This window comes from Symsagittifera roscoffensis, chromosome 3 (assembly GCF_963678635.1).
Source record: "Symsagittifera roscoffensis chromosome 3, txSymRosc1.1, whole genome shotgun sequence".
In the NCBI taxonomy this organism is placed as follows: domain Eukaryota; kingdom Metazoa; phylum Xenacoelomorpha; order Acoela; family Convolutidae; genus Symsagittifera; species Symsagittifera roscoffensis.
The window spans coordinates 61,242,558-61,261,188 of NC_087064.1; the positions used below are offsets into that span (position 1 = coordinate 61,242,558).

General features: G+C 37.1%; 30 non-coding genes across 30 annotated transcripts; all 30 read right to left on the reverse strand.

The window, feature by feature from the left end:
* Positions 1–669: 669 nt before the first annotated feature.
* On the reverse strand, positions 670–742 carry Trnak-cuu (transfer RNA lysine (anticodon CUU)). The gene has a single exon. It is a non-coding gene; the product is annotated as a tRNA-Lys (tRNA).
* A 183-nt stretch (positions 743–925) lies between these two features.
* Trnak-cuu (transfer RNA lysine (anticodon CUU)) lies at positions 926–998 on the reverse strand. Its single transcript has one exon. It is a non-coding gene; the product is annotated as a tRNA-Lys (tRNA).
* A 183-nt stretch (positions 999–1,181) lies between these two features.
* On the reverse strand, positions 1,182–1,254 carry Trnak-cuu (transfer RNA lysine (anticodon CUU)). Its single transcript has one exon. It is a non-coding gene; the product is annotated as a tRNA-Lys (tRNA).
* Positions 1,255–1,693: 439 nt separating this feature from the next.
* Positions 1,694–1,766, reverse strand: Trnak-cuu (transfer RNA lysine (anticodon CUU)). Its single transcript has one exon. It is a non-coding gene; the product is annotated as a tRNA-Lys (tRNA).
* A 185-nt stretch (positions 1,767–1,951) lies between these two features.
* On the reverse strand, positions 1,952–2,024 carry Trnak-cuu (transfer RNA lysine (anticodon CUU)). Its single transcript has one exon. It is a non-coding gene; the product is annotated as a tRNA-Lys (tRNA).
* Positions 2,025–2,207: 183 nt separating this feature from the next.
* Trnak-cuu (transfer RNA lysine (anticodon CUU)) lies at positions 2,208–2,280 on the reverse strand. Its single transcript has one exon. It is a non-coding gene; the product is annotated as a tRNA-Lys (tRNA).
* A 1,206-nt stretch (positions 2,281–3,486) lies between these two features.
* Positions 3,487–3,559, reverse strand: Trnak-cuu (transfer RNA lysine (anticodon CUU)). The gene has a single exon. It is a non-coding gene; the product is annotated as a tRNA-Lys (tRNA).
* A 691-nt stretch (positions 3,560–4,250) lies between these two features.
* On the reverse strand, positions 4,251–4,323 carry Trnak-cuu (transfer RNA lysine (anticodon CUU)). Its single transcript has one exon. It is a non-coding gene; the product is annotated as a tRNA-Lys (tRNA).
* Positions 4,324–4,507: 184 nt separating this feature from the next.
* On the reverse strand, positions 4,508–4,580 carry Trnak-cuu (transfer RNA lysine (anticodon CUU)). Its single transcript has one exon. It is a non-coding gene; the product is annotated as a tRNA-Lys (tRNA).
* Positions 4,581–4,762: 182 nt separating this feature from the next.
* Positions 4,763–4,835, reverse strand: Trnan-guu (transfer RNA asparagine (anticodon GUU)). Its single transcript has one exon. It is a non-coding gene; the product is annotated as a tRNA-Asn (tRNA).
* Positions 4,836–5,017: 182 nt separating this feature from the next.
* On the reverse strand, positions 5,018–5,090 carry Trnan-guu (transfer RNA asparagine (anticodon GUU)). The gene has a single exon. It is a non-coding gene; the product is annotated as a tRNA-Asn (tRNA).
* Positions 5,091–5,527: 437 nt separating this feature from the next.
* On the reverse strand, positions 5,528–5,600 carry Trnak-cuu (transfer RNA lysine (anticodon CUU)). The gene has a single exon. It is a non-coding gene; the product is annotated as a tRNA-Lys (tRNA).
* A 183-nt stretch (positions 5,601–5,783) lies between these two features.
* On the reverse strand, positions 5,784–5,856 carry Trnak-cuu (transfer RNA lysine (anticodon CUU)). Its single transcript has one exon. It is a non-coding gene; the product is annotated as a tRNA-Lys (tRNA).
* A 440-nt stretch (positions 5,857–6,296) lies between these two features.
* Trnak-cuu (transfer RNA lysine (anticodon CUU)) lies at positions 6,297–6,369 on the reverse strand. Its single transcript has one exon. It is a non-coding gene; the product is annotated as a tRNA-Lys (tRNA).
* A 1,901-nt stretch (positions 6,370–8,270) lies between these two features.
* Positions 8,271–8,343, reverse strand: Trnak-cuu (transfer RNA lysine (anticodon CUU)). Its single transcript has one exon. It is a non-coding gene; the product is annotated as a tRNA-Lys (tRNA).
* A 440-nt stretch (positions 8,344–8,783) lies between these two features.
* On the reverse strand, positions 8,784–8,856 carry Trnak-cuu (transfer RNA lysine (anticodon CUU)). Its single transcript has one exon. It is a non-coding gene; the product is annotated as a tRNA-Lys (tRNA).
* A 1,210-nt stretch (positions 8,857–10,066) lies between these two features.
* Trnak-cuu (transfer RNA lysine (anticodon CUU)) lies at positions 10,067–10,139 on the reverse strand. The gene has a single exon. It is a non-coding gene; the product is annotated as a tRNA-Lys (tRNA).
* Positions 10,140–10,581: 442 nt separating this feature from the next.
* Positions 10,582–10,654, reverse strand: Trnak-cuu (transfer RNA lysine (anticodon CUU)). Its single transcript has one exon. It is a non-coding gene; the product is annotated as a tRNA-Lys (tRNA).
* A 443-nt stretch (positions 10,655–11,097) lies between these two features.
* Positions 11,098–11,170, reverse strand: Trnak-cuu (transfer RNA lysine (anticodon CUU)). The gene has a single exon. It is a non-coding gene; the product is annotated as a tRNA-Lys (tRNA).
* A 184-nt stretch (positions 11,171–11,354) lies between these two features.
* Positions 11,355–11,427, reverse strand: Trnak-cuu (transfer RNA lysine (anticodon CUU)). Its single transcript has one exon. It is a non-coding gene; the product is annotated as a tRNA-Lys (tRNA).
* A 442-nt stretch (positions 11,428–11,869) lies between these two features.
* Positions 11,870–11,942, reverse strand: Trnak-cuu (transfer RNA lysine (anticodon CUU)). The gene has a single exon. It is a non-coding gene; the product is annotated as a tRNA-Lys (tRNA).
* A 441-nt stretch (positions 11,943–12,383) lies between these two features.
* Trnak-cuu (transfer RNA lysine (anticodon CUU)) lies at positions 12,384–12,456 on the reverse strand. Its single transcript has one exon. It is a non-coding gene; the product is annotated as a tRNA-Lys (tRNA).
* A 439-nt stretch (positions 12,457–12,895) lies between these two features.
* Trnak-cuu (transfer RNA lysine (anticodon CUU)) lies at positions 12,896–12,968 on the reverse strand. Its single transcript has one exon. It is a non-coding gene; the product is annotated as a tRNA-Lys (tRNA).
* A 441-nt stretch (positions 12,969–13,409) lies between these two features.
* Trnak-cuu (transfer RNA lysine (anticodon CUU)) lies at positions 13,410–13,482 on the reverse strand. The gene has a single exon. It is a non-coding gene; the product is annotated as a tRNA-Lys (tRNA).
* Positions 13,483–13,921: 439 nt separating this feature from the next.
* Positions 13,922–13,994, reverse strand: Trnak-cuu (transfer RNA lysine (anticodon CUU)). The gene has a single exon. It is a non-coding gene; the product is annotated as a tRNA-Lys (tRNA).
* Positions 13,995–14,177: 183 nt separating this feature from the next.
* Trnak-cuu (transfer RNA lysine (anticodon CUU)) lies at positions 14,178–14,250 on the reverse strand. Its single transcript has one exon. It is a non-coding gene; the product is annotated as a tRNA-Lys (tRNA).
* A 442-nt stretch (positions 14,251–14,692) lies between these two features.
* On the reverse strand, positions 14,693–14,765 carry Trnak-cuu (transfer RNA lysine (anticodon CUU)). Its single transcript has one exon. It is a non-coding gene; the product is annotated as a tRNA-Lys (tRNA).
* A 442-nt stretch (positions 14,766–15,207) lies between these two features.
* Trnak-cuu (transfer RNA lysine (anticodon CUU)) lies at positions 15,208–15,280 on the reverse strand. Its single transcript has one exon. It is a non-coding gene; the product is annotated as a tRNA-Lys (tRNA).
* Positions 15,281–15,721: 441 nt separating this feature from the next.
* Positions 15,722–15,794, reverse strand: Trnak-cuu (transfer RNA lysine (anticodon CUU)). The gene has a single exon. It is a non-coding gene; the product is annotated as a tRNA-Lys (tRNA).
* Positions 15,795–16,742: 948 nt separating this feature from the next.
* On the reverse strand, positions 16,743–16,815 carry Trnak-cuu (transfer RNA lysine (anticodon CUU)). The gene has a single exon. It is a non-coding gene; the product is annotated as a tRNA-Lys (tRNA).
* Between the last annotated feature and the right edge of the window lie 1,816 nt (positions 16,816–18,631).

Below are 18,631 nucleotides of genomic sequence, written 5' to 3' on the forward strand. Positions count from 1 at the left end.
TGTGTTTGCTAATGATCATCCTTTTTCCGAAGTTTTTGGTTGAAATGTTTTTTCTGTTATATAAAATATAGAAAAATTGAAAAGATTTTTTATTTGCCCTGAAGCTGTCCGTCATTTGGATTTGAAAAATATATATTTTTTGAAAATTATGAAAACTTTTCGCCCAATTTGGTGCTCGAACCCATGACCCTGGGAGGAAGATTTCCATGCTGTAACGACTGAGCTAGCCGGGCTGTATGATGTTAACTAAGAGACTGTGTTTGCTAATGATCATCCTTTTTCCGAAGTTTTTGGTTGAAATGTTTTTTCTGTTATATAAAATATAGAAAAATTGAAAAGATTTTTTGTTTGCCCTGAAGCTGTCCGCCATTTGGATTTGAAAAATATTTTTTTTGAAGATTATGAAATTTTTTCGCCCAATTAAGTGCTCGAACCCATGACCCTGGGATTAAGAGTCTCATGCTCTACCGACTGAGCTAGCCGGGCTGTATGATGTCAACTAAGAGACTGTGTTTGCTAATGATCACCCTTTTTCCGAAATTTTTGTTGAATTGTTTTTTCTGTTGAATAAAATATAGAGGAATTGATAAGGTTTTTTTTCAATTGCGTTTAAGCACTCCGTCAAATGGATTCGCAAAAGATTGTTTTTTGAATACCATAAAGACTTTTCGCCCAACGTGGGGCTCGAACCCACGACCCTGGGATTAAGACTCCCATGCTCTACCGACTGAGCTAGCCGGGATGTATGATGTTAACTAAGAGACTGTGTTTGCTAATGATCATCCTTTTTCCGAAGTTTTTGGTTGAAATGTTTTTTCTGTTATATAAAATATAGAAAAATTGAAAAGATTTTTTATTTGCCCTGAAGCTGTCCGTCATTTGGATTTGAAAAATATTGTTTTTTTTGAAGATTATGAAAACTTTTCGCCCAATTTGGTGCTCGAACCCATGACCATGGGATTAAGAGTCTCATGCTCTACCGACTGAGCTAGCCGGGCTGTATGATGTTAACTAAGAGACTGTGTTTGCTAATGATCACCCTTTTTCCGAAATTTTTGTGGAATTGTTTTTTCTGTTGAATAAAATATAGAGGATTGATAAGGTTTTTTTTTCAATTGCGTTTAAGCACTCCGTCAAATGGATTCGTAAAAGATTGTTTTTTGAATACCATAAAAACTTTTCGCCTTACGTGGGGCTCGAACCCACGACCCTGGGATTAAGAGTCCCATGCTCTACCGACTGAGCTAGCCGGGATGTATGATGTTAACCAAGAGACTGTGTTTGCTAATGATCATCCTTTTTCCGAAGTTTTTGGTTGAAATGTTTTTTTCTGTTATATAAAATATAGAAAAATTGAAAAGATTTTTTATTTGCCCTGAAGCTGTCCGTCATTTGGATTTGAAAAATATATTTTTTTTGAAAATTATGAAAACTTTTCGCCCAATTTGGTGCTCGAACCCATGACCCTGGGAGGAAGATTTCCATGCTCTAACGACTGAGCTAGCCGGGATGTATGATGTTAACTAACAGACTATGTTTGCTAATGATCATCCTTTTTCCGAAATTTTTGTTGAATTGTTTTTTCTGTTGAATAAAATATAGAGGAATTGATAGGGTTTTTTTTCAATTGCGTTTAAGCACTCCGTCAAATGGATTCGCAAAAGATTGTTTTTTGAATACCATAAAGACTTTTCGCCCAACGTGGGGCTCGAACCCACGACCCTGGGATTAAGAGTCCCATGCTCTACCGACTGAGCTAGCCGGGATGTATGATGTTAACTAAGAGACTGTGTTTGCTAATGATCATCCTTTTTCCGAAGTTTTTGGTTGAAATGTTTTTTCTGTTATATAAAATATAGAAAAATTGAAAAGATTTTTTATTTGCCCTGAAGCTGTCCGTCATTTGGATTTGAAAAATATTGTTTTTTTTTTGAAGATTATGAAAACTTTTCGCCCAATTTGGTGCTCGAACCCATGACCATGGGATTAAGAGTCTCATGCTCTACCGACTGAGCTAGCCGGGCTGTATGATGTTAACTAAGAGACTGTGTTTGCTAATGATCACCCTTTTTCCGAAATTTTTGTTGAATTGTTTTTTCTGTTGAATAAAATATAGAGGATTAATAAGGTTTTTTTTTCAATTGCGTTTAAGCACTCCGTCAAATGGATTCGTAAAAGATTGTTTTTTGAATACCATAAAAACTTTTCGCCCAACGTGGGGCTCGAACCCACGACCCTGGGATTAAGAGTCCCATGCTCTACCGACTGAGCTAGCCGGGATGTATGATGTTAACTAAGAGACTGTGTTTGCTAATGATCATCCTTTTTCCGAAGTTTTTGGTTGAAATGTTTTTTCTGTTATATAAAATATAGAAAAATTGAAAAGATTTTTTATTTGCCCTGAAGCTGTCCGTCATTTGGATTTGAAAAATATATTTTTTTTGAAAATTATGAAAACTTTTCGCCCAATTTGGTGCTCGAACCCATGACCCTGGGAGGAAGATTTCCATGCTCTAACGACTGAGCTAGCCGGGATGTATGATGTTAACTAACAGACTATGTTTGCTAATGATCATCCTTTTTCCGAAGTTTTTGGTTGAAATGTTTTTTCTGTTATATAAAATATAGAAAAATTGAAAAGATTTTTTATTTGTCCTGAAGCTGTCCGTCATTTGGATTTGAAAAATATTGTTTTTTTTTGAAGATTATGAAAACTTTTCGCCCAATAGGTGCTCGAACCCATGACCCTGGGATTAAGAGTCTCATGCTCTACCGATTGAGCTAGCGGGGCTGTATGATGTTAACTAAGAGACTGTGTTTGCTAATAATCACCCTTTTTCCGAAGTTTTTGTTGAATTGTTTTTTTCTGTTGAATAAAATATAGAGGAATTAATAAGGTTTTTTTTCAATTGCGTTTAAGCACTCCGTCAAACGGATTCGCAAAAGATTGTTTTTTGAATACCTTAAAGACTTTTCGCCCAACGTGGGGCTCGAACCCACGACCCTGGGAGGAAGATTTCCATGCTCTAACGACTGAGTTAGCCGGGCTGTATGATGTTAACTAAGAGACTGTGTTTGCTAATGATCATCTTTTTTCCGAAGTTTTTGGTTGAAATGTTTTTTCTGTTATATAAAATATAGAAAAATTGAAAAGATTTTTTATTTGTCCTGAAGCTGTCCGTCATTTGGATTTGAAAAATATTGTTTTTTTGAAGATTATGAAAAGTTTTCGCCCAATTTGGTGATCGAACCCATGACCCTGGGATTAAGAGTCTCATGCTCTACGGACTGAGCTAGCCGGGCTGTATGATGTTAACTAAAAGACTGTGTTTGCTAATGATCGCCTTTTTTCCGAAATTTTTGTTGAATTGTTTTTTCTGTTGAATAAAATATAGAGGAATTGTTAAGGTTTTTTTTCAATTGCGTTTAAGCACTCCGTCAAATGGATTCGCAAAAGATTGTTTTTTGAATACCATAAAGACTTTTCTCCCAACGTGGGGCTCGAACCCACGACCCTGGGATTAAGAGTCCCATGCTCTACCGACTGAGCTAGCCGGGCTGTATGATGATAACTAAGAGACTGTGTTTGCTAATGATCATCCTTTTTCCGAAGTTTTTGGTTGAAATGTTTTTTCTGTTATATAAAATATAGAAAAATTGAAAATATTTTTTATTTGCCCTGAAGCTGTCCGTCATTTGGATTTGAAAAATATATATTTTTTGAAAATTATGAAAACTTTTCGCCCAATTTGGTGCTCGAACCCATGACCCTGGGAGGAAGATTTCCATGCTCTAACGACTGAGCTAGCCGGGCTGTATGATGTTAACTAAGAGACTGTGTTTGCTAATGATCATCCTTTTTCCGAAGTTTTTGGTTGAAATGTTTTTTCTGTTATATAAAATATAGAAAAATTGAAAAGATTTTTTATTTGCCCTGAAGCTGTCCGTCATTTGGATTTGAAAAATATTTTTTTTGAAGATTATGAAATTTTTTCGCCCAATTAAGTGCTCGAACCCATGACCCTGGGATTAAGAGTCTCATGCTCTACCGACTGAGCTAGCCGGGCTGTATGATGTCAACTAAGAGACTGTGTTTGCTAATGATCACCCTTTTTCCGAAATTTTTGTTGAATTGTTTTTTCTGTTGAATAAAATATAGAGGAATTGATAAGGTTTTTTTTCAATTGCGTTTAAGCACTCCGTCAAATGGATTCGCAAAAGATTGTTTTTTGAATACCATAAAGACTTTTCGCCCAACGTGGGGCTCGAACCCACGACCCTGGGATTAAGAGTCCCATGCTCTACCGACTGAGCTAGCCGGGATGTATGATGTTAACTAAGAGACTGTGTTTGCTAATGATCATCCTTTTTCCGAAGTTTTTGGTTGAAATGTTTTTTCTGTTATATAAAATATAGAAAAATTGAAAAGATTTTTTATTTGCCCTGAAGCTGTCCGTCGTTTGGATTTGAAAAATATTGTTTTTTTTTGAAGATTATGAAAACTTTTCGCCCAATTTGGTGCTCGAACCCATGACCATGGGATTAAGAGTCTCATGCTCTACCGACTGAGCTAGCCGGGCTGTATGATGTTAACTAAGAGACTGTGTTTGCTAATGATCACCCTTTTTCCGAAATTTTTGTTGAATTGTTTTTTCTGTTGAATAAAATATAGAGGATTGATAAGGTTTTTTTTCAATTGCGTTTAAGCACTCCGTCAAATGGATTCGTAAAAGATTGTTTTTTGAATACCATAAAAACTTTTCGCCCAACGTGGGGCTCGAACCCACGACCCTGGGATTAACAGTCCCATGCTCTACCGACTGAGCTAGCCGGGATGTATGATGTTAACTAAGAGACTGTGTTTGCTAATGATCACCCTTTTTCCGAAATTTTTGTTGAATTGTTTTTTCTGTTGAATAAAAGATAGAGGATTGATAAGGTTTTTTTTCAATTGCGTTTAAGCACTCCGTCAAATGGATTCGTAAAAGATTGTTTTTTGAATACCATAAAAGCTTTTCGCCCAACGTGGGGCTCGAACCCACAACCCTGGGATTAACATTCCCATGCTCTACCGACTGAGCTAGCCGGGATGTATGATGTTAACTAAGAGACTGTGTTTGCTAATGATCATCCTTTTTCCGAAGTTTTTGGTTGAAATGTTTTTTCTGTTATATAAAATTTAGAAAAATAGAAAAGATTTTTTTATTTGCCCTGAAGCTGTCCGTCATTTGGATTTGAAAAATATATTTTTTTAAAGATTATGAAATTTTTTCGCCCAATTAAGTGCTCGAACCCATGACCCTGGGATTAAGAGTCTCATGCTCCACCGACTGAGCTAGCCGGGCTGTATGATGTCAACTAAGAGACTGTGTTTGCTAATGATCACCCTTTTTCCGAAATTTTTGTTGAATTGTTTTTTCTGTTGAATAAAATATAGAGGAATTGATAAGGTTTTTTTTCAATTGCGTTTAAGCACTCCGTCAAATGGATTCGCAAAAGATTGTTTTTGAATACCATAAAGACTTTTCGCCCAACGTGGGGCTCGAACCCACGACCCTGGTATTAAGAGTCCGATGCTCTACCGACTGAGCTAGCCGGGATGTATGATGTTAACAAAGAGACTGTGTTTGCTAATGATCACCCTTTATCGAAATTTTTGTTGAATTGTTTTTTCTGTTGAATAAAATATAGAGGAATTGATAAGGTTTTTTTTTCAATTGCTTTTAAGCACTCCGTCAAATGGATTCGCAAAAGATTATTTTTTGAATACTATAAAAAATTTTCGCCCAACGTGGGGCTCGAACCCACGACCCTGGGATTAAGAGTCCCATGCTCTACCGACTGAGCTAGCCGGGCTGTATGATGTTAACTAAGAGACTGTGTTTGCTAATGATCATCCTTTTTCCGAAGTTTTTGGTTGAAATGTTTTTTCTGTTATATAAAATATAGAAAAATTGAAAAGATTTTTTATTTGCCCTGAAGCTGTCCGTCGTTTGGATTTGAAAAATATTGTTTCTTTTGAAGGTTTTGAAAACTTTTCTCCCAATTTGGTGCTCGAACCCATGACCCTGGGATTAAGAGTCTCATGCTATACCGACTGAGCTAGCCGGGCTGTATGATGTGAACTAAGAGAATGTGTTTGCTAATGATCACCCTTTTTCCGAAATTTTTGTTGAATTGTTTTTTCTGTTGAATAAATTATCGAGGAATTGAAACGGTTTTTTTTTCAATTGCGTTTAAGCACTCCGTCAAATGGATTCGCAAAAGATAGTTTTTGGAATACCATAAAGACTTTTCGTCAAACGTGGGGCTCGAACTCACGACCCTGGGATTAAGAGTCCCATGCTCTACCGACTGAGCTAGCCGGGCTGTATGATGTCAACTAAGAGACTGTGTTTGATAATGATCACCCTTTTTCCGAAATTTTTGTTGAATTGTTTTTTCTGTTGAATAAAATATAGAGAAATTGATAAGGTTTTTTTTCAATTGCGTTTAAGCACTCCGTCAAATGGATTCGCAAAAGGTTGTTTTTTGAATATCATAAAGACTTTTCGTCCAACGTGGGGCTCGAACCCACGACCCTGGGAGGAAGATTTCCATGCTCTAACGACTGAGCTAGCCGGGCTGTATGATGTTTACTAAGAGACTGTGTTTGCTAATGATCATCCTTTTTCGAAGTTTTTGGTTGAAATGTTTTTTCTGTTATATAAAATATAGAAAAATTGAAAAGATTTTTTATTTGCCCTGAAGCTGTCCGTCATTTGGATTTGAAAAATATATTTTTTTGAAGATTATGAAATTTTTTCTCCCAATTAAGTGCTCGAACCCATGACCCTGGGATTAAGAGTCTTATGCTCTACCGACTGAGCTAGCCGGGCTGTATGATGTCAAAAAGAGACTGTGTTTGCTAATGATCATCCTTTTTCCGAAATTTTTGTTGAATTGTTTTTTCTGTTGAATAAAATATAGAGGAATTGATAAGGTTTTTTTTCAATTGCGTTTAAGCACTCCGTCAAATGGATTCGCAAAAGATTGTTTTTTGAATACCATAAAGACTTTTCGTCCAACGTGGGGCTCGAACCCACGACCCTGACAGGAAGATTTCCATGCTCTAACGACTGAGCTACCCGGGCTGTATGATGTTAACTAAGAGACTGTGTTTGCTAATGATCATCCTTTTTCCGAAGTTTTTGGTTGAAATGTTTTTTCTGTTATATAAAATATAGAAAAATTGAAAAGATTTTTTATTTGCCCTGAAGCTGTCCGTCGTTTGGATTTGAAAAATATTGTTTTTTTTTTTAAGATTATGAAAACTTTTCGCCCAATTTGGTGCTCGAACCCATGACGCTGGCATTAAGAGTCTCATGCTCTACCGACTGAGCTAGCCGGGCTGTATGATGTGAACTAAGAGAATGTGTTTGCTAATGATCACCCTTTTTCCGAATTTTTTTTTGAATTGTTTTTTCTGTTGAATAAAATATAGAGGAATTGAAAAGTTTTTTTTTCAATTGCGTTTAAGCTCTCCGTCAAATGGATTCGCAAAAGATTGTTTTTTGAATACCATAAAGACTTTTCGTCAAACGTGGGGCTCGAACCCACGACCCTGGGAGGAAGATTTCCATGCTATAACGACTGAGCTAGCCGGGCTGTATGATGTTAACTAAGAGACTGTGTTTGCTAATGATCATCCTTTTTCCGAAGTTTTTGGTTGAAATGTTTTTTCTGTTATATAAAATATAGAAAAATTGAAAAGATTTTTTATTTGCCCTGAAGCTGTCCGTCATTTGGATTTGAAAAATATTTGTTTTTTTGAAGATTATGAAAACTTTTCGCCCAAATTGGTGCTCGAACCCATGACCCTGGGAGGAAGATTTCCATGCTCTACGGACTGAGCTAGCCGGGCTGTATGATGTTAACTAAAAGACTGTGTTTGCTAATGATCGCCTTTTAGCAAACACAGTCTTTTAGTTAACATCATACAGCCCGGCTAGCTCAGTCGGTAGAGCATGAGACTCTTAATCCCAGGGTCATGGGTTCGAGCACCAAATTGGGCGAAAACTTTACAGTACCGACTGAGCTAGCCGGGCTGTATGATGTTAACTAAGAGACTGTGTTTGCTAATGATCACCCTTTTTCCGAAATTTTTGTTGAATTGTTTTTTCTGTTGAATAAAATATAGAGGAATTGATAAGGTTTTTTTTCAATTGCGTTTAAGCACTCCGTCAAATGGATTCGCTAAAGATTATTTTTTGAATACTATAAAAAATTTTCGCCCAACGTGGGGCTCGAACCCACGACCCTGGGATTAAGAGTCCGTTGCTCTACCGACTGAGCTAGCCGGGCTGTATGAATCAACTAAGAGACTGTGTTTGCTAATGATCATCCTTTTTCCGAAGTTTTTGGTTGAAATGTTTTTTCTGTTATATAAAATATAGAAAAATTGAAAAGATTTTTTATTTGCCCTGAAGCTGTCCGTCATTTGGATTTGAAAAATATTGTTTTTTTTTTTAAGATTATGAAAACTTTTCGCCCAATTTGGTGCCCGAACCCATGACCCTGGGATTAAGAGTCTCATGCTCTACCGACTAAGCTAGCCGGGCTGTATGATGTTAACTAAGAGACTGTTTTTGCTAATGATCACCCTTTTTCCGAAATTTTTTTTGAATTGTTTTTTCTGTTGAATAAAATATAGAGGAATTGATAAGGTTTTTTTTCAATTGCGTTTAGGCACTCCGTCAAATGGATTCGCAAAAGATTGTTTTTTGAATACCATAAAAACTTTTCGCCTAACGTGGGGCTCGAACACACGACCCTGGGATTAAGAGTCCCATGCTCTACCGACTGATCTAGCCAGGCTGTATGATGATTACTAAGAGACTGTGTTTGCTAATGATCATCCTTTTTCCGAAATTTTCGGTTGAACTGTTTTTTTTTGTTATATAAAATATAGACGAATTGAAAAGGTTTTTTTAATTTGCTTTTAAGCTCTCCGTCAATTGGATTTGCAAAATATTGTTTTTTGAACATTATAAAAAATTTTCGCCCGAAGTGGGGCTCGAACCCACGACCCTGGGAGTAAGAATTACATGCTCTAACGACTGAGCTAGCCGGGCTGTATGATGTTAACTAAGAGACTGTGTTTGCTAATGATCATCCTTTTTCCGAAGTTTTTGGTTGAAATGTTTTTTCTGTTATATAAAATATAGAAAAATTGAAAAGATTTTTTATTTGCCCTGAAGCTGTCCGTCATTTGGATTTGAAAAATATTGTTTTTTTGAAGATTATGAAAAGTTTTCGCCCAATTTGGTTCTCGAACCCATGACCCTGGGATTAAGAGTCTCATGCTCTACCGACTGAGCTAGCCGGGCTGTATGATGTTAACTAAAAGACTGTGTTTGCTAATGATCGCCTTTTTTCCGAAGTTTTTGTTGAATTGTTTTTTCTGTTGAATAAAATATAGAGGAATTGTTAAGGTTTTTTTTCAATTGCGTTTAAGCACTCCGTCAAATGGATTCGCAAAAGATTGTTTTTTGAATACCATAAAGACTTTTCGCCCAACGTGGGGCTCGAACCCACGACCCTGGTAGGAAGAATTCCATGCTCTAACGACTGATCTAGCCGCGCTGTATGTTGTTAACTAGGAGACTGTTTTTGCTAATGATCATCCTTTTTCCGAAGTTTTTGGTTGAAATGTTTTTTCTGTTATATAAAATATAGAAAAATTGAAAAGATTTTTTATTTGCCCTGAAGCTGTCCGTCATTTGGATTTGAAAAATATTGTTTCTTTTTTGAAGATTATGAAAACTTTTCGCCCAATTTGGTGCTTGAACCCATGACCCTGGGATTAAGAGTCTCATGCTCTATCGACTGAGCTAGCCGGGCTGTATGATGTTAACTAAGAGACTGTGTTTGCTAATGATCACCCTTTTTCCGAAATTTTTGTTGAATTGTTTTTTCTGTTGAATAAAATATAGAGGAATTGATAAGTTTTTTTTTTCAATTGCGTTTAAGCACTCCGTCAAATGGATTCGCAAAAGATTGTTTTTTGAATACCATAAAGACTTTTCGCCCAACGTGGGGCTCGAACCCACGACCCTGGGAGGAAGAATTCCATGCTCTAACGACTGAGCTAGCCGGGCTGTATGTTGTTAACTAAGAGACTGTGTTTGCTAATGATCATCCTTTTTCCGTAGTTTTTGGTTGAAATGTTTTTTTCTGTTATATAAAATATAGAAAAATTGAAAAGATTTTTTATTTGCCCTGAAGCTGTCCGTCATTTGGATTTGAAAAATATTGTTTTTTTTTTGAAGATTATGAAAACTTTTCGCCCAATTTGGTGCTCGAACCCATGACCCTGGGATTAAGAGTCTCATGCTCTACCGACTGAGCTAGCCGGGCTGTATGATGTTAACTAAGAGACTGTGTTTGCTAATGATCACCCTTTTTCCGAAATTTTTGTTGAATTGTTTTTTCTGTTGAATAAAATATAGAGGAATTGATAACGGTTTTTTTCAATTGCGTTTAAGCACTCCGTCAAATAGATTCACAAAAGATTGTTTTTTGAATACCATAAAGACTTTTCGCCCAACGTGGGGCTCGAACCCACGACCCTGGGAGGAAGAATTCCATGCTCTAACGACTGAGCTAGCCGGGCTGTATGTTGTTAACTAAGAGACTGTGTTTGCTAATGATCATCCTTTTTCCGTAGTTTTTGGTTGAAATGTTTTTTTCTGTTATATAAAATATAGAAAAATTGAAAAGATTTTTTATTTGCCCTGAAGCTGTCCGTCATTTGGATTTGAAAAATATTGTTTTTTTTTTTGAAGATTATGAAAACTTTTCGCCCAATTTGGTGCTCGAACCCATGACCCTGGGATTAAGAGTCTCATGCTCTACCGACTGAGCTAGCCGGGCTGTATGATGTTAACTAAGAGACTGTGTTTGCTAATGATCACCCTTTTTCCGAAATTTTTGTTGAATTGTTTTTTCTGTTGAATAAAATATAGAGGAATTGATAACGGTTTTTTTCAATTGCGTTTAAGCACTCCGTCAAATAGATTCACAAAAGATTGTTTTTTGAATACCATAAAGACTTTTCGCCCAACGTGGGGCTCGAACCCACGACCCTGGGATTAAGAGTCCCATGCTCTACCGACTGAGCTAGCCGGGCTGTATGATGATACCTAAGAGACTGTCTTTGCTAATGATCATCCTTTTTCCGAAGTTTTTGGTTGAATTGTTTTTTCTGTTGAATAAAGTATAGAGGAATTGATAAGGTTTTTTTTCAATTGCGTTTAAGCACTCCGTCAAATGGATTCGCAAAAGATTGTTTTTTGCATACCATAAAGACTTTTCGCCCAACGTGGGGCTCGAACCCACGACCCTGGGATTAAGAGTCCCATGCTCTACCGACTGAGCTAGCCGGGCTGTATGATGATAACTAAGAGACTGTCTTTGCTAATGATCATCCTTTTTCCGAAGTTTTTGGTTGAAATGTTTTTTCTGTTATATAAAACATAGAAAAATTGAAAAGATTTTTTATTTGCCCTGAAGCTGTCCGTCATTTGGATTTTTGAAAAATATTGTTTTTTTTTGAAGATTATGAAAACTTTTCGCCAAATATGGTGCTCGAACCCATGACCCTGGGATTAAGAGTCTCATGCTCTATCGACTGAGCTAGCCGGGCTGTATGATTTCAACTTAGAGACTGTGTTTGCTAATGATCACCCTTTTTCAGAAATTTTTGTTGAATTGTTTTTTCTGTTGAATAAAGTATAGAGGAATTGATAAGGTTTTTTTTCAATTGCGTTTAAGCACTCCGTCAAATGGATTCGCAAAAGATTGTTTTTTGAATACCATAAAGACTTTTCGCCCAACGTGGGGCTCGAACCCACGACCCTGGGATTAAGAGTCCCATGCTCTACCGACTGAGCTAGCCGGGCTGTATGATGATAACTAAGAGACTGTCTTTGCTAATGATCATCCTTTTTCCGAAGTTTTTGGTTGAAATGTTTTTTCTGTTATATAAAACATAGAAAAATTGAAAAGATTTTTTATTTGCCCTGAAGCTGTCCGTCATTTGGATTTTTGAAAAATATTGTTTTTTTGAAGATTATGAAAACTTTTCGCCAAATTTGGTGCTCGAACCCATGACCCTGGGATTAAGAGTCTCATGCTCTACCGACTGAGCTAGCCGGGCTGTATGATGTTAACTAAGAGACTGTGTTTGCTAATGATCACCCTTTTTCCGAAATTTTTGTTGAATTGTTTTTTCTGTTGAATAAAATATAGAGGAATTGATAACGGTTTTTTTTCAATTGCGTTTAAGCACTCCGTCAAATGGATTCACAAAAGATTGTTTTTTGAATACCATAAAAATTTTTCGCCCAACGTGGGGCTCGAACCCACAACCCTGGGATTAAGAGTCCCATGCTCAATCGACTGAGCTAGCCGGGCTGTATGATGATAACTAAGAGACTGTGTTTGCTAATGATCATCCTTTTTCCGAAGTTTTTGGTTGAATTGTTTTTTCTGTTATATAAAATATAGAAAAATTGAAAAGATTTTTTTAATTTGCCCTGAAGCTGTCCGTCGTTTGGATTTGAAAAATATTGTTTTTTGAACATTATAAAAAATTTTCGCCCATCGGGGGGCTCGAACCCACGACCCTGGGAGGAAGAATTCCATGCTCTAACGACTGAGCTAGCCGGGCTGTTTGATGATATCCAAGAGACTGTTTTTGGTAATGATCATCCTTTTTCCGAAGTTTTTGGTTGAATTGTTTTTTCTGTTGAATAAAGTATAGAGGAATTGATAAGGTTTTTTTCAATTGCGTTTAAGCACTCCGTCAAATGGATTCGCAAAAGATTGTTTTTTGAATACCATAAAGACTTTTCGCCCAACGTGGGGCTCGAACCCACGACCCTGGGATTAAGAGTCCCATGCTCTACCGACTGAGCTAGCCGGGCTGTATGATGATAACTAAGAGACTGTCTTTGCTAATGATCATCCTTTTTCCGAAGTTTTTGGTTGAAATGTTTTTTCTGTTATATAAAACATAGAAAAATTGAAAAGATTTTTTATTTGCCCTGAAGCTGTCCGTCATTTGGATTTTTGAAAAATATTGTTTTTTTGAAGATTATGAAAACTTTTCGCCAAATTTGGTGCTCGAACCCATGACCCTGGGATTAAGAGTCTCATGCTCTACCGACTGAGCTAGCCGGGCTGTATGATGTTAACTAAGAGACTGTGTTTGCTAATGATCACCCTTTTTCCGAAATTTTTGTTGAATTGTTTTTTCTGTTGAATAAAATATAGAGGAATTGATAACGGTTTTTTTTCAATTGCGTTTAAGCACTCCGTCAAATGGATTCACAAAAGATTGTTTTTTGAATACCATAAAAATTTTTCGCCCAACGTGGGGCTCGAACCCACAACCCTGGGATTAAGAGTCCCATGCTCAATCGACTGAGCTAGCCGGGCTGTATGATGATAACTAAGAGACTGTGTTTGCTAATGATCATCCTTTTTCCGAAGTTTTTGGTTGAATTGTTTTTTCTGTTATATAAAATATAGAAAAATTGAAAAGATTTTTTTAATTTGCCCTGAAGCTGTCCGTCGTTTGGATTTGAAAAATATTGTTTTTTGAACATTATAAAAAATTTTCGCCCATCGGAGGGCTCGAACCCACGACCCTGGGAGGAAGAATTCCATGCTCTAACGACTGAGCTAGCCGGGCTGTTTGATGATAACCAAGAGACTGTTTTTGGTAATGATCATCCTTTTTCCGAAGTTTTTGGTTGAATTGTTTTTTCTGTTGAATAAAGTATAGAGGAATTGATAAGGTTTTTTTCAATTGCGTTTAAGCACTCCGTCAAATGGATTCGCAAAAGATTGTTTTTTGAATACCATAAATACTTTTCGCCCAACGTAGGGCTCGAACCCACGACCCTGGGATTAAGAGTCCCATGCTCTACCGACTGAGCTAGCCGCGCTGTATGATGATAACTAAGAGACTGTCTTTGCTAATGATCATCCTTTTTCCGAAGTTTTTGGTTGAATTGTTTTTTCTGTTGAATAAAGTATAGAGGAATTGATAAGGTTTTTTTTCAATTGCGTTTAAGCACTCCGTCATTGGATTCGCAAAAGATTGTTTTTTGAATACCATAAAGACTTTTCGCCCAACGTGGGGCTCGAACCCACGACCCTGGGATTAAGAGTCCCATGCTCTACCGACTGAGCTAGCCGGGCTGTATGATGATAACTAAGAGACTGTCTTTGCTAATGATCATCCTTTTTCCGAAGTTTTTGGTTGAAATGTTTTTTCTGTTATATAAAACATAGAAAAATTGAAAAGATTTTTTATTTGCCCTGAAGCTGTCCGTCATTTGGATTTTTGAAAAATATTGTTTTTTTTTGAAGATTATGAAAACTTTTCGCCAAATATGGTGCTCGAACCCATGACCCTGGGATTAAGAGTCTCATGCTCTATCGACTGAGCTAGCCGGGCTGTATGATTTCAACTTAGAGACTGTGTTTGCTAATGATCACCCTTTTTCCGAAATTTTTGTTGAATTGTTTTTTCTGTTGAATAAAGTATAGAGGAATTGATAAGGTTTTTTTTCAATTGCGTTTAAGCACTCCGTCAAATGGATTCGCAAAAGATTGTTTTTTGAATACCATAAAGACTTTTCGCCCAACGTGGGGCTCGAACCCACGACCCTGGGATTAAGAGTCCCATGCTCTACCGACTGAGCTAGCCGGGCTGTATGATGATAACTAAGAGACTGTCTTTGCTAATGATCATCCTTTTTCCGAAGTTTTTGGTTGAAATGTTTTTTCTGTTATATAAAACATAGAAAAATTGAAAAGATTTTTTATTTGCCCTGAAGCTGTCCGTCATTTGGATTTTTGAAAAATATTGTTTTTTTTTGAAGATTATGAAAACTTTTCGCCAAATATGGTGCTCGAACCCATGACCCTGGGATTAAGAGTCTCATGCTCTATCGACTGAGCTAGCCGGGCTGTATGATTTCAACTTAGAGACTGTGTTTGCTAATGATCACCCTTTTTCCGAAATTTTTGTTGAATTGTTTTTTCTGTTGAATAAAGTATAGAGGAATTGATAAGGTTTTTTTTCAATTGCGTTTAAGCACTCCGTCAAATGGATTCGCAAAAGATTGTTTTTTGAATACCATAAAGACTTTTCGCCCAACGTGGGGCTCGAACCCACGACCCTGGGATTAAGAGTCCCATGCTCTACCGACTGAGCTAGCCGGGCTGTATGATGATAACTAAGAGACTGTCTTTGCTAATGATCATCCTTTTTCCGAAGTTTTTGGTTGAAATGTTTTTTCTGTTATATAAAACATAGAAAAATTGAAAAGATTTTTTATTTGCCCTGAAGCTGTCCGTCATTTGGATTTTTGAAAAATATTGTTTTTTTGAAGATTATGAAAACTTTTCGCCAAATTTGGTGCTCGAACCCATGACCCTGGGATTAAGAGTCTCATGCTCTACCGACTGAGCTAGCCGGGCTGTATGATGTTAACTAAGAGACTGTGTTTGCTAATGATCACCCTTTTTCCGAAATTTTTGTTGAATTGTTTTTTCTGTTGAATAAAATATAGAGGAATTGATACCGGTTTTTTTTCAATTGCGTTTAAGCACTCCGTCAAATGGATTCACAAAAGATTGTTTTTTGAATACCATAAAAATTTTTCGCCCAACGTGGGGCTCGAACCCACAACCCTGGGATTAAGAGTCCCATGCTCAATCGACTGAGCTAGCCGGGCTGTATGATGATAACTAAGAGACTGTGTTTGCTAATGATCATCCTTTTTCCGAAGTTTTTGGTTGAATTGTTTTTTCTGTTATATAAAATATAGAAAAATTGAAAAGATTTTTTTAATTTGCCCTGAAGCTGTCCGTCGTTTGGATTTGAAAAATATTGTTTTTTGAACATTATAAAAAATTTTCGCCCATCGGGGGGCTCGAACCCACGACCCTGGGAGGAAGAATTCCATGCTCTAACGACTGAGCTAGCCGGGCTGTTTGATGATAACCAAGAGACTGTTTTTGGTAATGATCATCCTTTTTCCGAATTTTTCGGTTGTACTGTTTTTTTTTGTTATATAAAATATAGAAGAATTGAAAAGGTTTTTTTAATTTGCTTTTAAGCTCTCCGTCAATTGGATTTGCAAAATATTGTTTTTTGAACATTATAGAAAAATTTCGCCCAACGTGGGGCTCGAACCCACGACCCGAAGAATTCCATGCTCTAACGACTGAGCTAGCCGGGCTGTATGATGTTAACTAAGAGACTGTGTTTGCTAATGATCATCCTTTTTCCGAAGTGTTTGGTTGAAATGTTTTTTCTGTTTTATAAAATATAGAAAAATTGAAAAGATTTTTTATTTGCCCTGAAACTGTCCGTCATTTGGATTTGAAAAATATTGTTTTTTTTTTGAAGATTATGAAACTTTTTCGCCCAATTTGGTGCTCGAACCCATGACCCTGGGATTAAGAGTCTCATGCTCTACCGACTGAGCTAGCCGGGCTGTATGATGTTAACTAAGAGACTGTGTATGCTAATGATCACCCTTTTTTCCGAAATTTTTGTTGAATTGTTTTTTCTGTTGAATAAAATATAGAGGAATTGATAAGGTTTTTTTCAATTGCGTTTAAGCACTCCGTCAAATGGATTCGCAAAAGATTGTTTTTTGAATACCATAAAGACTTTTCGCCCAACGTGGGGCTCGAACCCACGACCCTGGAATTAAGATTCCCATGCTCTACCGACTGAGCTAGCCGGGCTGTATGATGATAACTAGGAGACTGTGTTTGCTAATGATCATCCTTTTTCCGAAGTATTTGGTTGAATTGTTTTTTGTGTTATATAAAATATAGAAATATGGTTGTGGATAGATAGCGGATCCCCAGTGACGATTTTTAGCATGACGGACCTGGAAACAACATTTCGTAAACCGAATAATCAGTTACAACCTTCAATAGATGAATTCGTGGATTACAACAACAACCGAATAAACATACTGGGGAAGGTAGCAGTGACAATGTCGTTGAACGGTTGGGCAGCACCAGCACAAGTGTCAGTAATATCTGGAAATCATCAGTCAATCCTGGGGCGTGATCTAATGGGCACCTTAGGCCTGGAGTTATTGCATAGGAAGAAAATGATGGGAATCACAGGAGAAGGAAGCAGTCAAGAAGAGGAGGAGTACGATGAGTTGCAGACATATTTCTGTAAGTTGTACCCAAATTTATTTACTTTAATAGGAAACATCCGGAACGCTAAAGTAAACCTGAAGCCGATACAACAAAAGCTATCAGTCTTCAAGACAAAGTAGATAAAGAAATTCATCGGCTGATAAACGAAGGTCATGTCGTAAAATTACAAGAGTGCTCCGATAAGTATTTCGTATCTTCTATAGTAATCACAGTAAAAAAGACGGAAGTATCAAATTAGCATTGGAATCCAGAGAACTGAACAGGCAGGTACACAAGAATAAGTACCAAATGCCGAATATTGACGAACTAGTAGACGGAATATTTCAGATAATTGCTGAAAGGAAAGCGGGAAACGTATATTTTACAACGTTGGATTTCACATATGCGTATGGACAAGTTTCATTAGAACCAAAGACAAGCGAGCAGTGCAATTTTTCACTAGTCGGCGGGAAGTCCACGGGAACTTATCGTTTTAAAAACGTATTTTACGGGCTTACGTCGATGCCGGCGGAATTTCAAAAAGTTATTCATAATTTTCTTAAGGAATTCCCTCAGGCTAACGCGTTCATCGACGATATTTTAATTGCCTCTAAAGGAACTAAGATTGAACACTCTGCGTTAGTGGAAAAAATATTGAAAAAACTGGACGTTTCTAATGTCTCGTTGAAATTACGAAAGTGTGATTTTGCGAAAACCGAGTGTGAGTGGCTCGATATCGAATTGGGGGAAATGGCATCGCTCCCCTAGTTAGAAAAACACAAGCGGCAGAGGATCTGAAAACCCCAAAATCTAAAAAGCAATTGAAGTCATTAATGGGTTCGATGCACAGTTTACATAAATTTTTGCCAAAACTCGCGGAAGTAAGCGCACCATTAAGACCATTACTAAGTCAGAATAACGATTTTGTCTGGACGCCCGCTTGCGAAAAGCGTTTCAACAATTAAAATCGCTAGTTAAAAACATTGTCGAACTAAGACACTTCGACATTCACCGTGAAACAAGGATCATCTGTGATGCTAGCCATGATGGCCTAGGGGCAGTGTTAGAACATTATAACGCCTCCGGTTGGCACCCCATTTCGTTTGCGTCCAGTTATCTTAACCCGGCTGAGCAAAAATATTCTACCAATGACTTAGAGTTACTCGCGGTAGTGTGGGCCACGGAACATTTTCGAAATTATATAAATGGCCGTTATTTCACTGTTATCTCGGATCACAAGGCACTACTTACATTGTTAATTTCTTCACCGAAAGGAAATAAAACGTTTTTCTGCCGATTAACTCGATGGTATGATCGATTAGTGCCGTACGACTTTAAAGTTGAACATAGACAGGGGTTAAAAATGGGAATGGCAGACTATTTGCTTCGGTTTCCGTCCGCAGAG